We start from the raw sequence: 22235 nt of genomic DNA, 5'->3' as shown, positions 1-22235 counted from the left end.
TGAATGTTTGGAGGCGTCTCGACACCACGGGGAGGGACTTTACGTTCGGTTCTAATTCACACAAATGTCATGATTGATCTTTTCCTAGCCCCTGCATTATCTTTGGATTTAGTAACATGCTGTACATTTGGAAATATCACTGTTTTGGGTCATGCTGCAGTCTACTTGCGGACTGAGCTTAAGAGTAGTGTGGTAGGCTTTCGACATTGGTGAATGGATCCCTTTATTCTTAGGAATAGTAAATTTATTGAATATTTCCTTAACAAATTTAAGGTATTTATATCTGTCAATTCAGACACGGCCAGTCACCCGTCCATTCTTTGGGAGACAGCTGAGGCTTATATCAGGCTCATTTCTTACTCTGCTAGTCAGAAACAACAGAAGGGGGAGCAAAAATGCCCGCTTGAGGGATGGGTAAAGACCATTGAGAAGGTGTATTTTGATAAGCCATCATTGGTTAAGTTGCAGTGGGTTACGCCTCTTTCTTGAATTCATGCTTACAAAGACGGCAATGAAGAAGCTCTCCTTTGTGAAACTGATTGAACATGGTGACAAGCGGGCAGGTACCCACTGTACATTTCCAGGAGAAAGAATGCCCCCCAGGCCATTACTTCGATCAGAGATGGGAATGGGATGGTCACTTGTGACTCTAAAAAAATCAGTGCAGCATTCCAATAATTCTACATTGAGCTTTAGCAGTCTGAACATTGTGAGGATGTATGGGCTAAGGTGAAGCCTTTCCTTAATAACTTGGAGCTTTCAAGTGTCACTCCTGAACAAGCATCTTTTCTTAGTGCACATTTATCAGTCCAGGAGTTGAGGAGGTTGTGAGACAGATGCAGAGTGGGGAGGTGCCTGGCTTTGATGGTCTCTCCAGTGAATTTTATAAGGAATTTATCAGCATATTGTCGGGACCAATGCTGGACATGTATTATGATTCATTCAGTCATTATCATCTCCCACTATCCCTGAGAGAGGCTAATATTTCTCTCATTCTTAAGAAGGGGAAGACTTCAGAGGAATGTGTTTGTTATAGGCCCATCTCACTTCTGAACTCTGATTTCAAAATTTTGTCCAAGGGTCTCACTGAAAGATTGAAAACTGTGCTGCCTTCCATTGTTAGGGACGATCAGACTGGTTTGAGAAAGGCCATCGATCCCCTAATAATGTCAGGGGGTTGCTGAATATGATAAATATGATTCAAGCTTGTCAACAGCCTTCTGTTCAGGGATTAGTGGTCTCCTGAGATGCAGAAAAAGCATTTGATTGGGTTGAGTGGTCATTCATTTTGTTTATGTCCTGGAGCGATTTGCATTGAGGGAGGTTTTTATTAAGTGGGTGAGGGTCTTTTATACTGCTCCTGTGGTGGCGGTTCTCACCAATGGTGTGAGGTCAAGTAACTTTGATATTTGTAGGGGCAGTCGGCAAGGCTGTTCCCCTCTCACCATTACTTTTCACGTTGGTGATTGAGCTGCTGGCAGAGGCGATCCATTGGGATCCTAAAATAGCCACCCCAAAAGTAGGATCTAAGTCACATAAGATCTCATTATATGCAGATGATCGTTTGGTTTCTCTCTCGAATTCACAGGTTTCTGTATGCAATCTTATGCAATGCATCGACTCATTTGGCTCCTTTTCAGGCTACAAGATTAATTTCTTAAAATCAGAGGCTATGCCTATGGGGGGTCTGAGGAGAATATCTGAGGTCGGGGGGGTGAACTACAGCTCCCTTTCAAATGGTCACAGGATATTTTTACTTATTTACGTATCTTTATTACTCCTGCCATTGATCAGTTGTTTTAGGCTAATTTTGCTCACTTACTTGACAGCATTAAGTACGATTTCCAGCAATGGGAAGTACTTTTACTATCCTGGCTTGGACGGGTATTTCTTATCAAAATGAATGTTCTCTCCTAATGCCCTATCCTATACAAATGCTTCAGCTGATTTTCACGCATCTTAATGGAGGGTTTAGCTCTTTGATTAGGCGCCATTGGCGGCTTCTTATCAAGTTGTCTAAACTACAGTTGTCTCATGGGCTAGGGGGAGTGGATTTCCTAGATATTCGAAGACACCAATTAAATTCTTTTCTATCGTTTGTTCGGGATTAGGCCTGTAAAGACCCGACATAAATGTGGTTCGATATTGAGGCCTCCAAGTCAAAATGTCCCCTCATCAGCCTTTAATTATTGTATAAAATGAAGACGGTTATGGAATATTGCCATAATCTGATTGTAATTATTACTGTTAAGGCAGAGGGGAGAATTGGGCAGGAGAGTAATATGTCCGAAACGTCATTTCTTACTTTTATAGTGGATATGCTGAGTTTTCAACTGAGGGAAATGGACTCTGGATTTCAGCTCTCGGCAACTAGGGGAATATCCTGTTTGGCTGATTTATTTGAAGGTGAAATAATGATGTTGTTTGACCAAATAACTTGTAAAAAAAGGTCAAGTTATCGTTTTTTTCTGGACAGGGATTTCATTCAGAAAGGGACCACACTCTTGACCAACCGTTGAGAATCTATTATGGAGAAGAGGGAACATTATGCTGAAAGGACTCTCTCTATCAGTACGCTTTATCATATACCGGGGGCAATCCTTCAGAAGACGATGAGCAGCTTTGCGAGATTTTTTGTCGCGGAATTTTTTTCTCTTTCTTCGTTGTTATATGTATATAGAATAATGTTTGCTGGTGTTGTAATTTATCTTTCTTTTATGATTTGGTAAAAAAAAAGAAAGGTTTAATAAAAAATAAGGACAACACAGATCAAAATTCAATGTGTTCGCCGAACGAATGACAAACATCCAATGATAATTTCTCTGAACTATTGATCTGTTTTTAAGTTTCAAATGCTTGCCAAACTTGCTGCAGTACTATTCTCAATAAAAACTGATATTTTTTGCGAATTGTTCATCGTTTTGCTCTCACGGGTCCCACGTGTTTAGCTAATTTTAATCCAATTCCACAGGTTCCCCGTTTTTAGGCATCAAGCTGCCCAATTATAAAGGGCGGCTACTCCAATACAATCAAATCAGAAATCTCCTGTCATAGCGTGAACAGTCAAAATAGTGCCATCAAGCTCCCTTGTGTTGAGGATGCTCTGTTGGCCTCCCAACACCACTGCGCAGCAGGTGGTAGGAGAACCATCACGGATTCAGAAAGTGAGAGAGGGACAGAAGCAGCTCACAGAATTTGTCTTTGAATATTATTCCTAACATTATACACATTAAATATAATGTTTCTACTGCAATTGTATCGACACTTCCGAGTGAACCGTTTCATAAGGAGACGGTGAATTTTATTGCACTTTCTGCAGCTTACAATGTTTTCTGATGTTATCTCACAAATTCTAAGTGAGAAAGAATTCAAAGTTGGAGGTTATGAGATTAACATTGGGCATGCTCATCTCATTTTCCTCATATCTCAGAGACAACATCGTAAGGGATCGGGGCAAGACTGCTGTGTGGAAGACATTCTTTGAAGATGGAAACAAATGTGCAATGTCAAACATTAAAAGACTTTCATGTTCCCCCACCAAAAAAAAATCTGCTGCCTGTGCAGTGGCACGGGGAGTCCCGCAGAGAGTGAGTGTTGTATCACTTTAAACACGAAATGGACAGAGAGATAGAGAGAAATAGAGAAAGAGAGAGGTTTCACCCCCACAACAATAAAGGCTCCAACTGTACAGAGACGTACACAGAAACATAGAGATATGCGGTTACATTCCCAGGCTGAAGTAAACCTCTGGGACAGGGTCTGTCCCTCATGGGAGACAGTGAGTATGAGAAACCATCGAGGGAACTCGGACCCATTGGAATATTGAGTGTAATTCCTTCAGTCTGTCCACGAGTAAACTTGGTGTTTGTTTCTATCTAATTGTTGCCCTTCCCTCTCATTCTCTGTCCTTCTCTCTCTCTCTGTCCTTCTCTTTCACTCTCTCTCTCAAGCATTCTCCATTCCCACTCTTCGTCTCTCTCTCTCTCTCTTTCTCCCTCACCCTCCCATTCTCCCTCACTTTATCTCCATTTCACTTGAAAGTGCCCACCAAATATTGAACCCCCTCAAAAATATTTTATCCCCAATTTCACTCTGCTCCTAAACTTATGCCATTCCCCAAATATTTGCCTCACCAAATCTGCAGCCCCAAATATTTTGCTGACCCCAATACTGCGCTGAACCTTATTCCCTGGGGCAGAGGTAAATAAGTCCGTGTGTACAGATTGACCTGTAATTGACTGCTTTAATGCACAGCTATATCCCAGTGCCAGAATTACAGAGTCTTACATCAAAAAGGAGTTCTTTTAGCCTGTCATGTCTGCACTTCCCCCCCCCCCCAATTAAATGACCCATGTCGTGTCCTGCTCCTCAGGATTTGCCCAGATGGCATCATTGACTACCCTTACTGTTGAGACTGACCCTCTGTTCTGTCTCACACTCCGACTCTTGTTCTGTCCCTCCTCTATCTGTCTCTCCTACAACTGCCCCTCCCTCTTCTCCACTCAAAAAAACCCGTAACACACACTCCCCCCTCTCTCAGGCCTCTCCTTTTTGACCATTCTCCCGCTCAGGAATTTAAGGGCATGGCCACTGTCTAATTGCCCCCCTTCCCCTCCCCCCACAGACTCACAGCCCCTGGGATGAAGGACATGGTGCAGAGACTAACTGGCTTTTTGACTGACTACTGTAATTCACAGCAAGAACTCAGCTTGTAGATCTCCCCTGGCCACACAATCCATGAGAAATCTACTTCATGCAGCTTCCACTCACCCCGTCGAAGTTTTGCTGGTCCAAAACAAGAGTCAGACAAGTATTTGAATTGTCCAAAACCAGTCTTCATTTAATCACACATGGGGAGAGGTTCTATAAACAAATATAGGGCGCATCTCCAAACTGTTGTTCAAATTTCAGTCTTTTATAACAAAAACCATGAGAAAGCCTGCATATGATTTATTCATTTTAGTGACAAGCACAGTTTTGATATATTCTGATAAAAACGAATGAAGCTACATTTTTACAGTTACATATTCAGTATAGTACAGGTCACAGCTTGTTCAGATCACGGAAACTGTGTGTTCCTTCCCAAAGATTCTAGCCAAAAGGTCCTAAACTCGCTAAGCCTCTTTGATTATGACTACAAGATGTCTGCTTGACGAACAAGTTGTTTGCTTTAAAATGGTTACTGCTTTATACTTTTAGCTAAGTGTCTTTATTATTTATAGTAATACATTTTAATCCTCAACTATTTTGTCTTTTCTGCAATCATTGAGCTATTCCATCTTTCATGCTGGCCAAAGAAGCAGTTTTATTCTTGCACATCCCCCTCCCCCATTTGGACAACAGTGGGGGTAAAATCCCGGAGGGTTGGTGGGGAAAGGTAGATCCCACTGCATTAACTGTCCAACACCCTATGGCACTGAGACCAAATGCTTCCAATGTCCCTTCCCTAGTCACTGGAGCAGAGCAGAGGGATCTGGGAGAAAAAGGGAGTGAAAATGCAGCGAGAGAATGGTAGGACAGACAGATAGAAGGAGCGAGAGAACGAGTGGAGAGACAAACAGATGGAGAGAGAGAACAAGAGAAGGACGGAGAGACAGACAGAGGGAGGGAGAAGACGAGAGAAGGGAAGACAGAAAGATAAATAGTAAAAACTCAGGGTTAGAAAAAACAGAATTTCAAACATTTACAGAAGAAAGAGGGAGTAGAGGGAGAGAAAACCCAGGGAAAGAGAGAAATGCACACAGAGAGCAAGAGCGAAATCCCAGGGAGAATTTTCTGACAGAGGGGGAGAGAGAGAGAGTTGAAACAACAGAAAGGAAGAGATGAGAGAGAGTGGTGTGCTGTTGCAATGTAGACAGAATGATCTACAGACAAGAAAAGCAAGATCCCAAATAACCGAGAAAGATGCTGGGAGAGAGAGGGGTAATAATGCTGGTTTTGATAAAGTTGCACAGTTTGGAATTTCTGAACCAAAATGGCGAGGTGACAAATAGTTTTGGAAGGAATTTTTAAATTCACTCAAAGGATGAGGGTGACGCTGGCTAGGCAGTAGTTATTGCCCATTGCTAATTTCCCAAGGGGGACCCTGTCTTTATTGCGTTTTGGGAGGAGTCTGCTTAGACTAGTGGAGTGAGGAATTTTCCTGAACCCCTGGTGCCTTCCACTGCAACCATTAAACTTGTAAACCTTCTGTCACATTACGCACCCACACCGCCATTCAGGGCCCCGAACAGTCCTTCCAGGTAAGAGACAGGTTCATCTGCCTCCCGTCCAACCTAGTTTACTGTATCCAGTGCTCCCGGTGTGATCTCTATATCAGTGAGACCAAATGTAAACTAAGGGCAGGTTTCACTAAGCCTCTCAGGCAGTCAGCAATGGCCTATTTGACCTCCCACTCACTGCCCACTACAAAATTCGCCTTCCAATTTCATCTCCGACTTGACCATCCTCAGTCTCCCCCATTGCTACACGAATCAGACTACAAATTGGGGGAACAAGACCTCATCTTCCACCTGGGCAGCCAAAAGCCTGGAGGACTTAACATTGAGTTCTCCAATTTCAAATAACCTTCATTCCCATCCCCCGACTCCCTTTCCACTACCCTCCTCCTCCCTTCCATATCTCTAACCGAGCCTACCTTCCAGCTACCGACTGGATTCATTTCTCCCACCGACCAGGCCGTACCCTCCATCTGTGGTCACTATTTCCCCACTCCACCCGTCTCCCCACTCATAACGCTCCCCCACCCACCCACCATTTATCTGCAGTTCCCCTTCTCCAACACCCTGCCCCCAGCCCAAGATGTAGCAGCAGAAGGAAGTTAAAAATCCCACAACAACAGGTTATAGTCCAACACGTTTAATTGAAAGCACTAGCTTTCAGAGCGCCGCTCCTTCATCAGGTGGTAGTGGTGCTCCATAAGCTAGTGTACTTCCAATTAATGCTGTTGGGCTGTAACCTGGTGTTGTGTGATTTTTAACTTTGTACACCACAATCCAACGCCAGCATCTCTAATTCAGCAGAAGTCAGTGATTCAGTCACTCAGTCTGCTCCAGCATTCAATCAGATCATGACCGATGTGATCATTCTCAATCCATCTTTCCTGCCTTTAGCCCGTACTCTCCTCCCCCTCCCCCCCCTCACCCCCCATTACTGAAGATAAACCTGTCCTTCACCTTGGAAGATCACATTCCCAGCTCTTAAACACAAGTTGTGACCAACCGTGAGATCACTTGCTTGGAATAGTCAAAGTAAAATGTCCAGAGATTTTTCAGGAGAGTAAGATCTTTGATTATCTGCATAATAAGCATAAATTAAAACAAAGTTGGCAGCTTTGCCTAGTTACTATCAGTGAATCTGAAACGTTACCTTTGCTTTATCTCCACAGATGCTCCCAAATCCGCCGAGTTTCTCCAGCGATTCCTCCTTGCGTCACTGGGCGGGGCCTCACGTCCCATTGGATGGAGACACGGGATTGACGGACGCTCTGACCAATCCGAGCTGGACAGGGAGGAAACCCTCCCTCACCCCGCCCGCCCAGACCCCCCCGAGCCGGGTAGGGGTTCTCGGCCTTTTAACGGACTCGCCGTGACGAGCAGCGTGGCACCGAGTGTTTATGCTGCTGAGTGTGTATACCCGAAACCATGAAATGGCCTGTAGTTTCTGCAAGAACAGAGTGAGTGTTTTTTAAATCCTTCCAGTGACGGAAAGAAAACAGGTTCGTTTTTAGTCAACAGACTGTTAGTATGCAGACAGGTTGGAGGAGGTTACACCAAACATGTTATCCGGTGGAAGGACGTCAAAATGCCAGAAATAAATCAACAGCACGCAAACAGACTCTTCGGCCCAAAAAAAATAACAGAAATTGCTGCAAAATTTCAGCAAGTCTGACAGCCCCTGTGGAGAGAAATCAGAGTTAACGTTTCAAGTGCAGTGGCCTTTCCTCAGGATTGACCTCGTACAGATCGGCAGAACGGCCTGAACAAAGTTACTAACTTCCCATTGGCGGGTTCACGAAAGATCGATAGATTTGGTGACCAATCAGAACTGGAAGAGAGAGCTAAGGTCCGCCCTGAATGCGCAGGGATTCTTGAGGCGTGACGTTAACCGACTGCGCGCGAGCTCGCGGGGAGGCGTGGCGTTAACCGACTGCGCGCGAGCTCGCGGGAGGAGCGGCATTAACCGACTGCGCGCGAGCTCGCGGGAGGCGCAGCGTTAACAGACTGTGCGCGAGCTCGCGGGGAGGCGCGGCGTGAACCGACTGCGCGCGACTTCGCGGGGAGGCGTGGTGTTAACCGACTGCGCGCGAGCTCGCGGGAGGAGCGGCATTAACCGACTGCGCGCGAGCTCGCGGGAGGCGCAGAGTTAACAGACTGTGCGCGAGCTCGCGGGGAGGCGCGGCGCTAACCGACTGTGCGCGAGCTCGCGGGGAGGCGTGGCGTTAACCAACTGTGCGCAAGCTCGCCGGAGCGACAGCGGTTTGCAGCTTGAACCTGCGCATGCGCTCTATTTAATGCGAGAGCTGGCGGTGGTTTTCCGACTGGAGTGAGGGTTTAATTCTTTCATCCTTCCAGTGAGAACACAACTTAGATATTAGTCAAAAAACTAATTTTGCAGACATACTGGGGAGGAGCTCGCACCAGACGTGTTTCTATCCCGAGGAAGGAGTGGAGTCAACGAGACCAAATAACTAAGATGGTTATCGTATTTACAATTCTGTCTATTCACCATTCAGTCTCTTGGTATTTCGCTGAGGCTTCAGTGGAACCCAAGTTCTGAGTGGGCACCCTGTTATACTATCGCAAAGAAACCTTCTTTAACCCCCAGTTTATGGGGTTACCATTGTCCATTTGACTGTTCTGTCTCTGGAGTGGCTGTCTGCATCCCAATGTGGAACAAGAACTGCTGGACCCTCATAGGGCTGAGGTAGCTATCCAGCTCCTCACTGGGGTCATTTAACCGCTCTGGTGTCATTGAGCTGAGGCAAGGGTCCGCACCGTTCAGTTCTGTGTCTGACAGTGGGACTGTCAGAAGATCATGGCTCTGAGTTACCTGTAGCTGTGGGGCAGTGGGTACGCCCTAGTTCTCACTGGGTGGAAGGTGGATTTCGAGGGGATCCGTTGTTTCCTGGTTGGGAGGAAATGACCTCGTCTTCACCTACAGCACTTTTTCTCTTCTTCTGGTGATGACCCTCCTTGTGCCCGTCTTCATCATCTGATGAGCTGACCATACCTTTGTCGTGCAGCTGTCATATCACCCTTTGCTGGGAGACTTTGAGGACCTGGCAAGATTCCTGATTTTAACAGGAATCCACTCCTTTGCCTTCTCGATTACCTGCTCCTCCATTGCCTCCATATGCCTAGCTAGAGCTAGGATCAGCTGCTGTGTCTCTCCACTGGATGCTGCCTCCTTCACTCTAGCCTGTTCTTTCTGTGTGCCACCAGACTCCGTTTGCTTGGAGGGCCGGCTTTAATGGTCTTTGGGGGTCCACGGCTAACTTTGCCACTTCCAGCCATCTGTGCGTAAGTGCCACCCCCCACCCACCCCCGCGTCGTCTTGGGCAGGTCTTGTACATATGGCCTGCATCTTCGCACAGGTTGCAGCTCTTTGCTTCCTGACAGTCCTTGGTCAGGTGACCTTCTTGCTTGTAGTTCCTCAGATGGTCACCTTACAATTCGCCGCCATGTGTCCCGACTTCCCGCAGGCTCTGCTCACTTTCGTCTGCCCTGCATATGTCAGGTAGCCTCTGCTCCCTCCAATTGCAAAGCTGGAGGGTGGGTGGAGGATGGTCCCACTGGTGTCAATCTCCAGGGTTACCCTCACCTGCCGCTTTTTCCCGGATGTTTTTCCTTTACCCTCAGCACAGCCCATATTGAGTTCCTTCGCTAGTTCCTCATTAACTACTAGAACTCAATCCCAGCCACCAAGGCAGTCTTACAAGTCAATTTTCTTGCCTTGGTCCATGCACGGAGTTGCCTGGCTCAATGTCGCCCTGTGCCTACCGTTCAAGTATTACCACTTAACTCTTTCCTGGTTCAGAATGACTCCCTATGGATTCTGGTCAGTCTACCGGGAGAAGCACCACCATCAAGAAACACAGGACAGTTCTGAAAGGAAACGAGACGTGTCTTCCAAGCTGTTGACGATACCTACACCGCCCGGATACGAGCCCCAAGTTGTGAGAAATGAAGCTCACTGTTCAATAATTTCAGTCCGAGTCAAATTCCGAAGCAGTCTTTATTCATATGTTCTTGCAAGCCCAGGTGACCACAAACTAGGCACACTTCTGAATAATTTTATTGCACATTTATGCAACACTGGGTCTTATTTGGTTATCTTGTTCATACTAACTCCCAATGCAATTGCAGCAGTCATGCAAATACATCTGTCTCTACCAATCGACCACCTCCCTTTACGGTTAGTTATTTCTTGGTATACACCCTCATGATTCCACCTTGGGATTTTTGCAGAAAGAACATTCTTCGCAAGTGCCTCTCACGTTAATTAATTACATAATTGGTGTGAGTGGATATTTCGCTGAGCTCTGCTGCTGCTCTCTGAACCTGGGCTGAGGTGCCATGGAAATAAAGGTGTTTTGCTGAATCGTTGGCCCCCTCTGCACCCAGTTGGTGATGTTCCACCTTCAGAGCCTGCAGCGATACCTTTACATCGAGCCTCCTCCTCGATGGTGCTCCTGAGTGATACCTTGTTACCGTCATGTACCTGAGCTGAATCACAGCACACAACTCCTGTTTATTGGCTGTGAGGGTTTCAGCTGTCCCTCAGGACGCTGCATGTCTTTTCCCAGGAACTGACCAATCTCTGGGACATGGCTGACTCACTCTGGGTCTTCCTCCTGTAAGGAGTAGTGACTATCATCAGGAATCCATTGCTCAGGAAACATCACCTTCGCCATCGAGAGATGCAGCGGCTGGTGAGGGGTAGGGTCATCGGCGAGGGTATGACCAGAGTCAAGGACATGCTGGGTGACAGGAGACTGGACTGGATGCTGCTGCAGGAATTGGCAAGCAGGGCAGCGATAGGCATCCAGCTCAGGGCCATTGCCATCCGACACCAAAAACGGCGATGACCAGACCTGACACCACGCATCAGTTGGAGGATACTGAGGTATGTGATGGATTCCCACTTGCGTATATCCCTTTTGGGCAGAGTTTCACGTTGGCCGCAACGTATCCTAAACCTTCCTTGGGTGATGTACTGGCTCAGTGGTTAGCACTGCTGCCTCACAGCGCTAGGGACCCAGGTACGATGCCACCCTCAGATGGTCATCTGTGTGAAGTTTGTACATTCTCTCTGTGTCTGCTTGGGTTTCCTCCGGGTGTTCTGGTTTCCTCCCAAATTTCTAAGATGTACAGGGTAGTGGATTGACTGTATGAAAGTGCCCATAAGACCCAGGGATGTGCAGGTTAGATGGGTTAGCCATGGCAAATGCAAGGTTACAGGGTTCGGGGAGGAGCTGGGAATTGTTGGGATGCTCTTCAGACGATCAGTGTGGGCCCAGTGTCTGCTTCCGCCCTGTAGGCTTTCACTGATTCTCGGTGCCTGTACCCCACTACCTAAGCTACCTCTGGAATGTGTTGTGTGACTTTTCACCGTATCAAGAGGCGGTTCTTGTGTTGACTGCTTTCGTACACCATCCACCTCAACGTTTCTGTCCGCCACCTGGACAGGTCTTGGCATGCTTATTTTCCACTGGGCGGCAGGGATCCCCAGTGGAGGGCTCTCCAAATGGCCTTTCTACCTCTATCTCTCGAGGACCTGGGATAGAAGGTGTTGCACACAGCAGTCCCGTAGAGCCGAAGATTGCTGTAGTTCACGGATTTCCAGCCCAACTGTTTATTTTATGATGCTGTGTGGGGTCCATGGACCATGTGTATATTGATTGTGAGCGTTTGCACTTCCTCTTTAGTTGTCTGAAAACTCTTTGTGTCTTTGGTTTCACTTCGACCCCACGTTCCTGATTTTGGACACCCAGTGTGGAGGAGCGTGAACAGATTGGAGAAGTTCCATGTGGGTCTGCTCCTGGGCCTGGTCAGGCTAGCCCTTAACAGGTCCGTACAGAGGGCCATCGAAGGGGTCATCTCTGCTGACTGCCTGTCCCTCTTCCACCGTCATGTTTACGCTTGAGTGTCTCTGGAGAAGGAGTACCTGGTGTCCCCCAATGCTGTTGAAAACTTTAACAAGAAATATACACTGTGGAGTATAGATTACTTTATTTCCCCTCCATTTCTAATTGATTTCGTCCCCTCCTTCTCTCCCCGACACATCACCCGCCTCACTTTTTTAAACATTGCCCTCAACAGGTCTTGTTTGGTCATATACACATTTTCTGCTGCTTGAAAAAAATGAAATAAGGTCTATTCAGAAAGGTGTCTTTCTTTCAATCTCACAATACTCACTATGAATCTATGGGTGCGGTGCTGGAAAAGCACAGCTGGTCAGTCAGCTGTGGAGCAGGAAAAGAATTGACGTTTCAAGCAAGAGCTCTTCATCGGGAATGAGGCTTGTGGGCCAGGGAGCTGAGAGATAAATGGGAGGGGGTGGTTGCTACTGAGATAGTAGATAAGATTATGATAAGTAGATGAAGGTGCGGTTGGAAATGATAGTCGGAAGGAGGGTGAATTAGATGGGTGGGAAGGAAGGAAGGAAGATGGACAGACAGGACCAGACAAGAGGGTGGTGCAAATTTGGAGGCATGGGAGTGGGATAAGGTGGGAGGAGGGGAAATGAGGAAATTAGTGAAATCCACATTGATCCTGTGTGGTTGCATGGTTTCAAGGTGGAATGTGAGGCATTCTTCCTTGAGACATAGGTGGTAAGGATTTGGCGATGGAGGAGCCCCAGGACTTGAATATCCTTGGTGGAGTGGTAGGGCGAGTTAAATAATTGGCCATGTGATGGTGGAGTTGGTTGGTGCGGGTGTCCCAGAGATGTTCTCTGAAACGATCTGTAAGTTTGCATCCTGTCTCCCTGATGTAGAGGAGACCAAAGGATACAGTATTTAATGTGTGTGGAAATACATGTAAATTTCACTCCGTGAGGTTTCGGAATGAGTATGATCAGTGAACTCCACTCTGACTCGATGTGATGATGTCTTCACTGAGCATTGCAGTCACCTCCGTCTGGATTTGTGTGGATTTGAGAGATTAAGTCTGTAGGGCTATGTTTTATGGAAACTGAAATTCATACTTGACCTTCATGCACAATATTATTAGTCCTCCCCATCTATTCCCGCATATGTCCTCAAACTGCTGCACCAAACGTTTCCTGAGAAAAATAGCTTTCTGTCCTATTCCATTCTTCAAGGACTCCCTTGTTATTTCATGCATTTTGACGACACCAAATTCTATGTTATCGAGATTTGATTCCTCACTCTGTGGAGCAGTAACCAACAATTGTTTCTCCTGTGGCTTTCCTAGCCTCTGGCATATTTTACAGGTACAGCAAAATTCAATCACACCTGAAAGCAGTCCAGGCCATTGAAAGTGCATTTGTAACTTAGCCTGAGCCTTCCTCACACCTAGATAACCTCCTATTGGCAATTCAGGTGTGACCTTTCATACTTCCTGTCTGTATGCTACCAGAAACACAATCTGGTGCACTTCCACCCATTTCTCCTCTGCACTAACTTGCTGTGGTCTCCATTTTCACCTTAGGATTCAGTCCAAGCAGACTCTTCTGCGATCTTCCTGCCGGCCTTCTGAACTTGTCCCTTCCCTCTGACCTTCCCATTCCGCTGTTTTCTTGCCGACCTTCTGAACCTTTCCCTTCCCTCTGACCTTGCCATTTTTCTGTCTTCCTGCTGGCCTTCTAAACCTGTCCCTTCCCTCTGACCTTCCCATTCTGATGTCTTCTCTCTGGGTTGTCTTCTTACTCCTTACTGCTTTTACTGGAAAAGTTATCTTTGATAACTCGTGCCTTTGGAGATTTTCTTTGGGACCAAAATATTTATTTCTTCGGATGGCAGCTCCTCTGACTAATATTCAAAGTATTTATTCCATCAACATCTTACCCTCTCATTGGTCTAATGCTGTCAATACTTAAAATTCAAACTCAATTGGGTATTGGTATCCTGGGCATAATTTAATTTAATTCGTTAAATTCGAACAGCAACCAAAATGCAGGGATCCATTTTCCATCCAATTGTTGCATGTATCTATTTTGGCAGAGCTTGTCTCTTAGCTGTTCTGTATACTGGCAGCTGTTACTGTACCCTAAATTCTGGAATCATTTTCTATCTTAAAGTGACCATACACTGTTTTGACTTTGTAACAGTATCTAAGAGTTGTACCTAGATACTAGTACCTGAGGTGGCTTCATAACAGGTGATATTGTAAACATTTTCTCTGAGCTCCTGTACTTTTGTACTCGAGTACATTTGACAATAAATGATAATCTAATTCTAATTCTAGAAGATAAGGTGGGAGGAGGGTGAAAGGATTAAACAATAGGTTGGGGTAGAACCCAAAGAGAGAGAACAGTTGGATAAAGAAAACAGTGGGGAAAGATCTGGCTAGTAGGATGAATAGGTGAAATTGAAGATTGTTAGTAGCTAACAATGGGTTGTATGTCGTAACCAACTATGTGATAACAAGGCTTCATGAGGGAGTTGTGATAAAGTCATGAAAGGTTTCAGTCCGTAAAGTTATTGAACTTGAAATTGAGTCTGAAGGGCTACAGTGAACCCAAACAGAAAGATGTGGTGTTGTTCTTCCAGTCTGCACTGAGCTTCACTGGAGGACTGCAGTAAGCCTGAGATAGAGATGTTGGCCAGGGAACAGGATGGTGTGTTAAAGTGGCGGGCAGCTGGAAGCTCAGGGTCTTTTTTGTGGACAGAATGCAGGTATTCCACAAAGATGCCACCCAATCTACACTTAGTTTCCCCAATGTAGATGAGACTGCAATGTGAACAGCAAATGCAATAGACTGAGAGAAGTGCAGGTAAAGTGTTGCTTCACCTGGAATGTGTGTTTGAGTGGTTGGATACTGAGGACGGAGAAGGTAAATGAGCAGATATTACACCTTTGTTGGTTACAGGGGAAGGTGCCATCAAACTGCTGGTGGGATTGTGGTTTGGGAATGAAGGGAGAGTGGATGAGAGTTTTCTGGAGGGAATGGTCCCTCCAGAAAGCTGACAAGGGAAGGAAGGGGATTATCTGTTTGCTGGTAGCATCTCACTGGCTAATACTCCTGTGGACATGGTTGCTGGTGGGATAGTATGTAAGGACAACGGGAACCCCACCTCTGTTTCAGGAAACATGGGGGTGATGACTGAAGTGCAGGGGATAGGTTGGACCAGGCAACAATGGAGCTGGGGCATCCTCAGTTGATTAAGAATGTGGATATTTCAGAAGCTCGCATATCGAAGCTGGCCTCATCAGAACAAATGCGATGGAGATGGAGGAACTGGGAGAATGGAATAGAATCTGTGCAGGAAACAGGGTGTGAGAATGAATAGTCCTGATAACTGTGACAGTCGGTGGGGTTATGTGTGATATTGGTGGCCTGTCTACCCAAGAAATAGAAACAGAGGAAGGGAAGGGAGAAGTCAGAGAGTCATGGTGTGTAAGTTTTCTGGGGAAGGGAGTAGGGCAGTTGGAAATTTGGGATTGAAAAGTTTACAGACAACACAAATATTGACCGGGTCATTAGTGGTAAATAAAAAAAACTCTGAGGTTACAGATAGAAATATGCAGGTCGACCTGATGGGCAGATGAGTGATGGATAAAATTTAATGCTGATAAACAAGAGGTGATCTGCTTTGGCAGAAGTTACAAGACAAAGAATTACTCAATTAAGAGAAAGTAAGGACTGCAGATAGTGGAGATCAGAGTTGAAAGTGTAATGCTGGAAAAGCACACACGAAACAAACACACCATTACCCTTTGACTTCTCCCTTCCCTTTCTTGACATCACTGTTTCTATTTCTTGGGTTAGACTGGCCACCAATATCCAAACTAACCCCACTGACTCTCACAATTACCTGGTCAGACAGGTCAGGTAGCACGCGAGGAGCAGGAGAATCAACGTTTCAGGCACAAGGAAAAGCAAAGGAGCAGAAATATCTTGAGCTACGTTTTAATAGATCCCTGAATGCAGCGTGACATGTTAATAAAGTAGGTAAGAAGACATACAGGACACAATCATTTAATAGCCAACGCAGAGATTAAATGAGCAAGGAGATCCTGCTGTAGCTGTACAAGCCACAGTTGTAGTATTGTGTGCAGTTCGGGTCACTACACCATACGGAGGATGGGATTACACTCGAGGAATAGTAAAGGAAATTCACCAGAATGCTGCTTGGGTGCAGCAATTTAGCTATGAAGGGGTGGCTGGAAAACTGCAGGCTGCTTTCTTTAGAGCAGAGATCAGGGCATATAAAACTGAGACGGACGTGAACAGGCTGAGTAGAAAGCAGTTGTTCCCTTAGTCGAAGGATCAACAACAATGTGGCATAATTTGAAGGAAAAAGGCTGATGGTCCAGCGTGGACATGCCACCCAGAGGATGGTGGAGGCCAAAATTGCAATGCCTGGGGAGAGTAATTAAGGTAGAAATACTTAAGAAATTTATAAAATCTTTGTATGAGGTACTGCAAGAACATTCAAGGCTATTGACTAATTGCTGGGGAGTGGTTCATGCAGCTTTCAGTGTAATTTTGAAGGGACAAACTCAATGGTGTGGTGAGTCACCTCTGTCTTGTATGATGTGAGATTTCTATGATATCAAACTTAAGCTTCTGGTTTTCTTTTGATCTTTGTTTTGAGAAAATGTGACTGGGGGGAGTTCCACCGCTATTGGCGTGGTCAGTATCAGGTTCAAGTTCAGTACTAGAGTACTCATTCACAGATAGAATTTCCCAAATGCGTTGTATAACTGAATAAATGAGCAAAGCAATGGCTTAACACTGTATTGTAGAACAGGTCTCAAGGAGCTCTATAACATAAGGTGTTGAATGACTGAATAACCTCAGCAAACAAAAGGTCATCACTGAAAATAATATTTGGGTATGGATAGGACTGACATTAAGTGAAATAATGCAAGTATTGTTGTTGAATACGAATTTAAACGACATTTGAGACCTAAAAGGATCAGAATAATCCAGTCCTTAGTGTATTCAAATGCAAACATGAATCACAATGATGTCACATCATTAAAATAAACCTATTGTAATCAGTTTGTTTAAAATGATATTTAAAAAAATGAAGATGTAATCACAATTTCCCCATGGAGAGACCACACAATACAAAATAACGTCTCTGGAACTGTGTCAGCTCCACCTCCAAAAGAACGCTCCAACTCTGACAGATTGCCAGCAGCAGGAACGGAGAGGTTGTCTCACAAACAAAAAAAATGTATCTTCTAATGGAAAAGATCGTTATAATGTGCGATCACATCCTTGTCATTGTTGGTGTTCCTGGTAAGTCTTGTATCAACATTAACATATGTAGATGTCTGCAGGGAATCATCCTTATTGCTACTGACAATATATTTCCATTCAGCAAAGCAATTACCGATGCCATTTGACAGCGTTCTCACTTACTGAGTTCAAAGAAAATAATTGTTTGGTTCGGAGGTTCCTCAGTAATGTGCAGCATTGTCTGTTTCTCCATACTGTGCAGAAAGGGTTTGCCCTGATACCACAATGATACGGATTAGCTGAGCAACGGCCCTGGATGCTCTCGAAAGTCTCGAGCAAAACTGTTGAAGTACAAAGCCTGCTATCGGTCAGATGGGTCTTGTAATAATCCACTTCTCAGTGACACCTGGTGTTTTCCAATCCTTAATGTGAAGGGATTGTGTTGGCGGATCTTTTAAAGGGAGGCTTCAAATGGGAGATCAGGTACATGATCAATGAGTGGGATGAGCAGGTCATGAGGAATGATAAACAAGGGTCAGTACAGAATGGTTTGACCATCTTTTGTGATGTCACCAGTCAGTGGATGTGCAGGGGCATTATTTGTGAGGACAACTCACAGAGAGGGGTGTTAAACACAGGGTTCCAATTTTGATATTATTGCTGAATTGCGTGATTGTGCCATTTGTAAAATGATACACGCTACTGTGGTGCAGAGTTTCATAGAACAAACGCTGGGATCCAGAATATTCTGGTAGCAGCTCTCCCACAGAGGATCAAACACCTTTGTCCAACAGGATATTTCCCACCCTGCCCTTTGTTGTTGTTACGCAAAACTAAGGTACAATGGAGATTGCTCTCTAAACCATGGGGATTCCTCCTCCACACAGCTCCGAATGTGGGAGGGGGAACTCAGTTTACAAGGAGAGGGCTAAGGAGAGGAACTTGGCAGTATGAACCTGGAAATCTTGTTGGAAGCTTTGTTTCATCACAGATAAAGTGTCTGATTTCTGGATGGAGCCTGTGGTGTACAGTCTTGGACAAGCAGGGCAGTCTGCGTCAAATGTTGAAGTTCTAAGAATTGCAGTGGGTATCCAACCTGGCACATGATGGTTGGTTTCACTGCTGACTACCTACATGGTTCAGACTGTCAGGATATTTAGTCCTGTGCACAAGGGAGGGACTCAATATCTTATCATTTGAGGAGAACATCCATTCCTAGACACTATGGAGTGATTAAATGCCCTGTACTGTTGTTCATACAGTGTGGACATACAACTCTAGGGGCAATCTGAACTGTGGACACTCCAAAACCGAATATAGACAATTTGAAATCAATGTCCATGTTGGTGTCTCCTCTCCATTGGTTTACTGATCCCAGGTGTTGTTGCATGTATGTTGTGGTCTTATGGGAAACTCCAACCAATCTGAGTCATCTATAAAACAGGGGAAATCAAATGCTGTCAATCTAAAAAAAAATTGAGTCCATGACCTGCTTCTGGGGGCAATCTGCTTCTCATGTTCTTCTTCTCATGTTTTAAAAGTGCAAATGATTTATTTGTAGTGAGTTTGTTGCTGTGGTTCATATTATTTAAATTCATATGACATGGGACGAAAGTATCTTTGTGCCAGTATGTACAGTCTGGGCTCAGCAAAGGAGAATGTTTGATCAGTAACTTCAAATCTCTTTTTTTTTTCTTTCCCCCTCTTACAGTTAGCCTAGTAATGATTGCTGTCCTGGCTTGGGGCAAGTGTGGTCTTTCTACATGTAGCTCTCGCTATCTGGTGGTCATGGCAACGTCTGGTCTATTTTTCATTGTGTTTTGTGTCATCCTTCAGCGATTTCGCTCTTATTATAATCTAGTGTGTTTCCTGGACATCACTCCTGTTTGTAGTGTTATCTCTGCCCTGAAGCGCTTGTCCATTGATTGCTCTGTCTGGTTCACTGCTGCTTTTTCCTTTGATCGATTTGTTGCCATTTGTTTTCATCAGATGAAACTTGGGTATTGTACAGAGAAAACTGCAGGGAAGATTCTAGCAACAATCTTTATTTTATTTTCTTTAAAGAATGTTCCCAACTACTTTGTATATAAACCTGGAAAGATTATCAACGATATTCCATGGTACTGTTCTATCAGGTCCAGCTATTTTTCTGACCGTCGGTGGGCAAGTTTTAAATATTTTGAGACTTTTTTAACACCAATGTTCCCATTCACTTTTATTCTCTTTATCAACATTCTGACTATCAGACACATCTTTGAGGGCATTAAGGTGCGTAAGGAACTGAGGGGTCAGAGAAAAATACAGAATGACCCAGAGACAAAAAGCAGAAAGAATTCTATGATTTTACTCTTTGTCATATCTGCCAGCTTCATCCTTCTCTGGTTAGTGTATGTTTTATATTTCTTTAATGCTGGTTATTCCTTGAAAAATTCTGCTCTTCATCTCTTTAAACAAGTTGCGTATATGCTGCGGAACCTCAGTTGCTGCACAAATGCATTTATTTATGTGGTGACACAGAGAAATGTCAGAGACCAGTTAAAGTATGCAGTGAAATATCCAGTTATAAAAATAATTCAATTGATGAATAAATCCAAGCAATTGACAGCCAACACTACTTGCAGCAGGTAATGGAACAACGATTCCACATGAGGAATGAACCAAAAGGAAGAGGAACAGCAGCAACATAAAAGAACCAGGAAAACCAAAACCAGTGTAAAGTGCTGTTAATAATGAGCACGTTAGTAGAAAGTTGAAGAACAAATGCAAATCCAGAGGAGGAATTAGATATGCATAAAAGCTCCATTCATCTGAAACAATCAGTCCTAAGAGGATGAACCAGATACAAATCTAAATGAGCTGCAGGAAAAGGATCATCGTTCACTGCAGGCCAGAGTGTGAAACGCAACTATAGGATTCTGTCCACTCTTCCTCTTTGAATTCTTTGGTCCACACATCTGGACACATTTTTTTTCGAAAAGTTTTTTTGTTAATGATTAAATAATATCCGATAAAGATTCTAAGTCTTCTGATTGCAAATTTATTTTCAACAATAATTTACTTTGTTTCCATTTAATTCACTGATATCATTCCATTTCTTTATTCCTTTCTTTCCATGAACCAGATGATGCATTCGTGGAAGAATCCAAGCCCAAACGGAGAGACTCCTGAACTGCCTCTCTGCACCCTCCCAATGACATAGTTCCTTTAGCTTTTTAAAATGTTCTAAAAACCCACCTCTTCATATAGGTTATTAACACCTGACCTAGTATCATCTTCAGTGAATAACATCAACTGTTTAATTTGTCAGGAATAAAGGTCTTTTTAAGTGTGTTTGCGGATTGTGTTGTATTAAAGTGGACAAGGATGGTGCTATTTTGTTGAGTATAGCTGTGTTCTGAGCAGGTGACTTGGATTTGATTCTTGGCAATCGCAAGTTGAGAGTTTTTTTTTTAATTGATCAATAGGAAAACCCAAAGACAAAAGGAATTTGATCAGTTTGAAAACTCAAACATTTAACCTCACCCCTTCACCAAAACAGTCCTTCTGAAGCAAGCCGCCCAGAGTAGGGTCTGTCCCCAGTGAGAAAAAGGGAGTGTGAAAGACATCGAGAGGACTGGGGTCAACCTGAATGGTGAGTATCATCACTTTAATCTCGCCATGTCTTTCCTCAACTCCTGTTTGTACCTGTATGAATTTTCCTCCTCCAGTCTCACACTTCGGTATCATGATGGCTCAAACGTTAGCACTGCTTCCACACAGCACCAGGGAGCTGGGTTTAATTCCATCCTTGGGTGACTGTGTGGTAGTTGCACATTCTCCCTGTATCTGTATGGGTTTCTTTTGGGTGCTCTGGTTTCCTTCCTTAGTCCAATGATGTGCAGTTTAGGTCAATTGACCATGCTAAATTATGCCATCGTGTTTTGGGATGTGTGGGTTAGGTGCACTTTTTAGGAGAATGGTTCTGGGCGAGATACTCTTCGGAGGATTGGTGTGGACTTGTTGAGTCAAATGGTCGTTTCCACACTGTAGGGGTTCTATGATTCCCCATCTTTCTCTCTCTTACTGAGAGCCTCTTTATTTTGCCTTTTTCTCTCTTACCTCTTCGTTCTACCTTCAACTATATTCGTTCACATTCTCTTTCTTTTTCCTCACTTTTTCTCCCTCTCTTTGTCTCCATCTGTTTCTTTTAATCATTCACAGGATGAGGGCATTCCTGTCTAGGCCAGCATTTATTGTCCATCTCTAATTACCCAGAGAGCAGTTAAGAATTGTCCACATTGCTTTTGGTCTGGAGTCACATGTCGGCCAGACCAGGTACGGATGGCATGTTCCTTCCGTAAGGAACAACAATTGTCAATGGATTCGTGGTCATTAATACACTCTGATTCCTGATTTTTAAAAGTTAAAGTTTGTTATGGAGTTGTAGATGTTTATTGAACCTTTAAAGGAGCTGAAATTATTGCTGGCGCAAAGTGTTCTGAATGATTTTAAATTGTAACAGTGGATTGAACCAGATAGCTGCAGATGTGTTGCCATGGTACACAACATATTCAGATGTGGCCAACCAATTTAAATTATGCCCCAAGTTATCAAAATCCAATCATTTTTTTGAAAAGAAAATGCTTTGACAGCACTAAACCAATTAAATGTTCCGATGTTTTGAACGTATAAATACCAGACATTTCAAACCGTTATCCTGAGCAGCAAAGAGCACCAACAAAAAGCAGAACAATACAGACTGCTCGCACACCTGCTCTCTGAAAGGTCCCTTTATCTATGAAAGACCTTAAAGCAGAATCCCAGAGAAGAAACGAAAACAAAATGCAGAGAAGAACCAAATGTTGCTTGGTTTTGAA

The sequence above is a fragment of the Hemiscyllium ocellatum genome, chromosome 40 (genome assembly GCF_020745735.1).
Source record: "Hemiscyllium ocellatum isolate sHemOce1 chromosome 40, sHemOce1.pat.X.cur, whole genome shotgun sequence".
Taxonomy (NCBI): Eukaryota; Metazoa; Chordata; class Chondrichthyes; order Orectolobiformes; family Hemiscylliidae; genus Hemiscyllium; species Hemiscyllium ocellatum.
The sequence above is the reverse complement of the archived record's forward strand: the minus strand, read 5'-3'. Positions refer to the sequence as shown.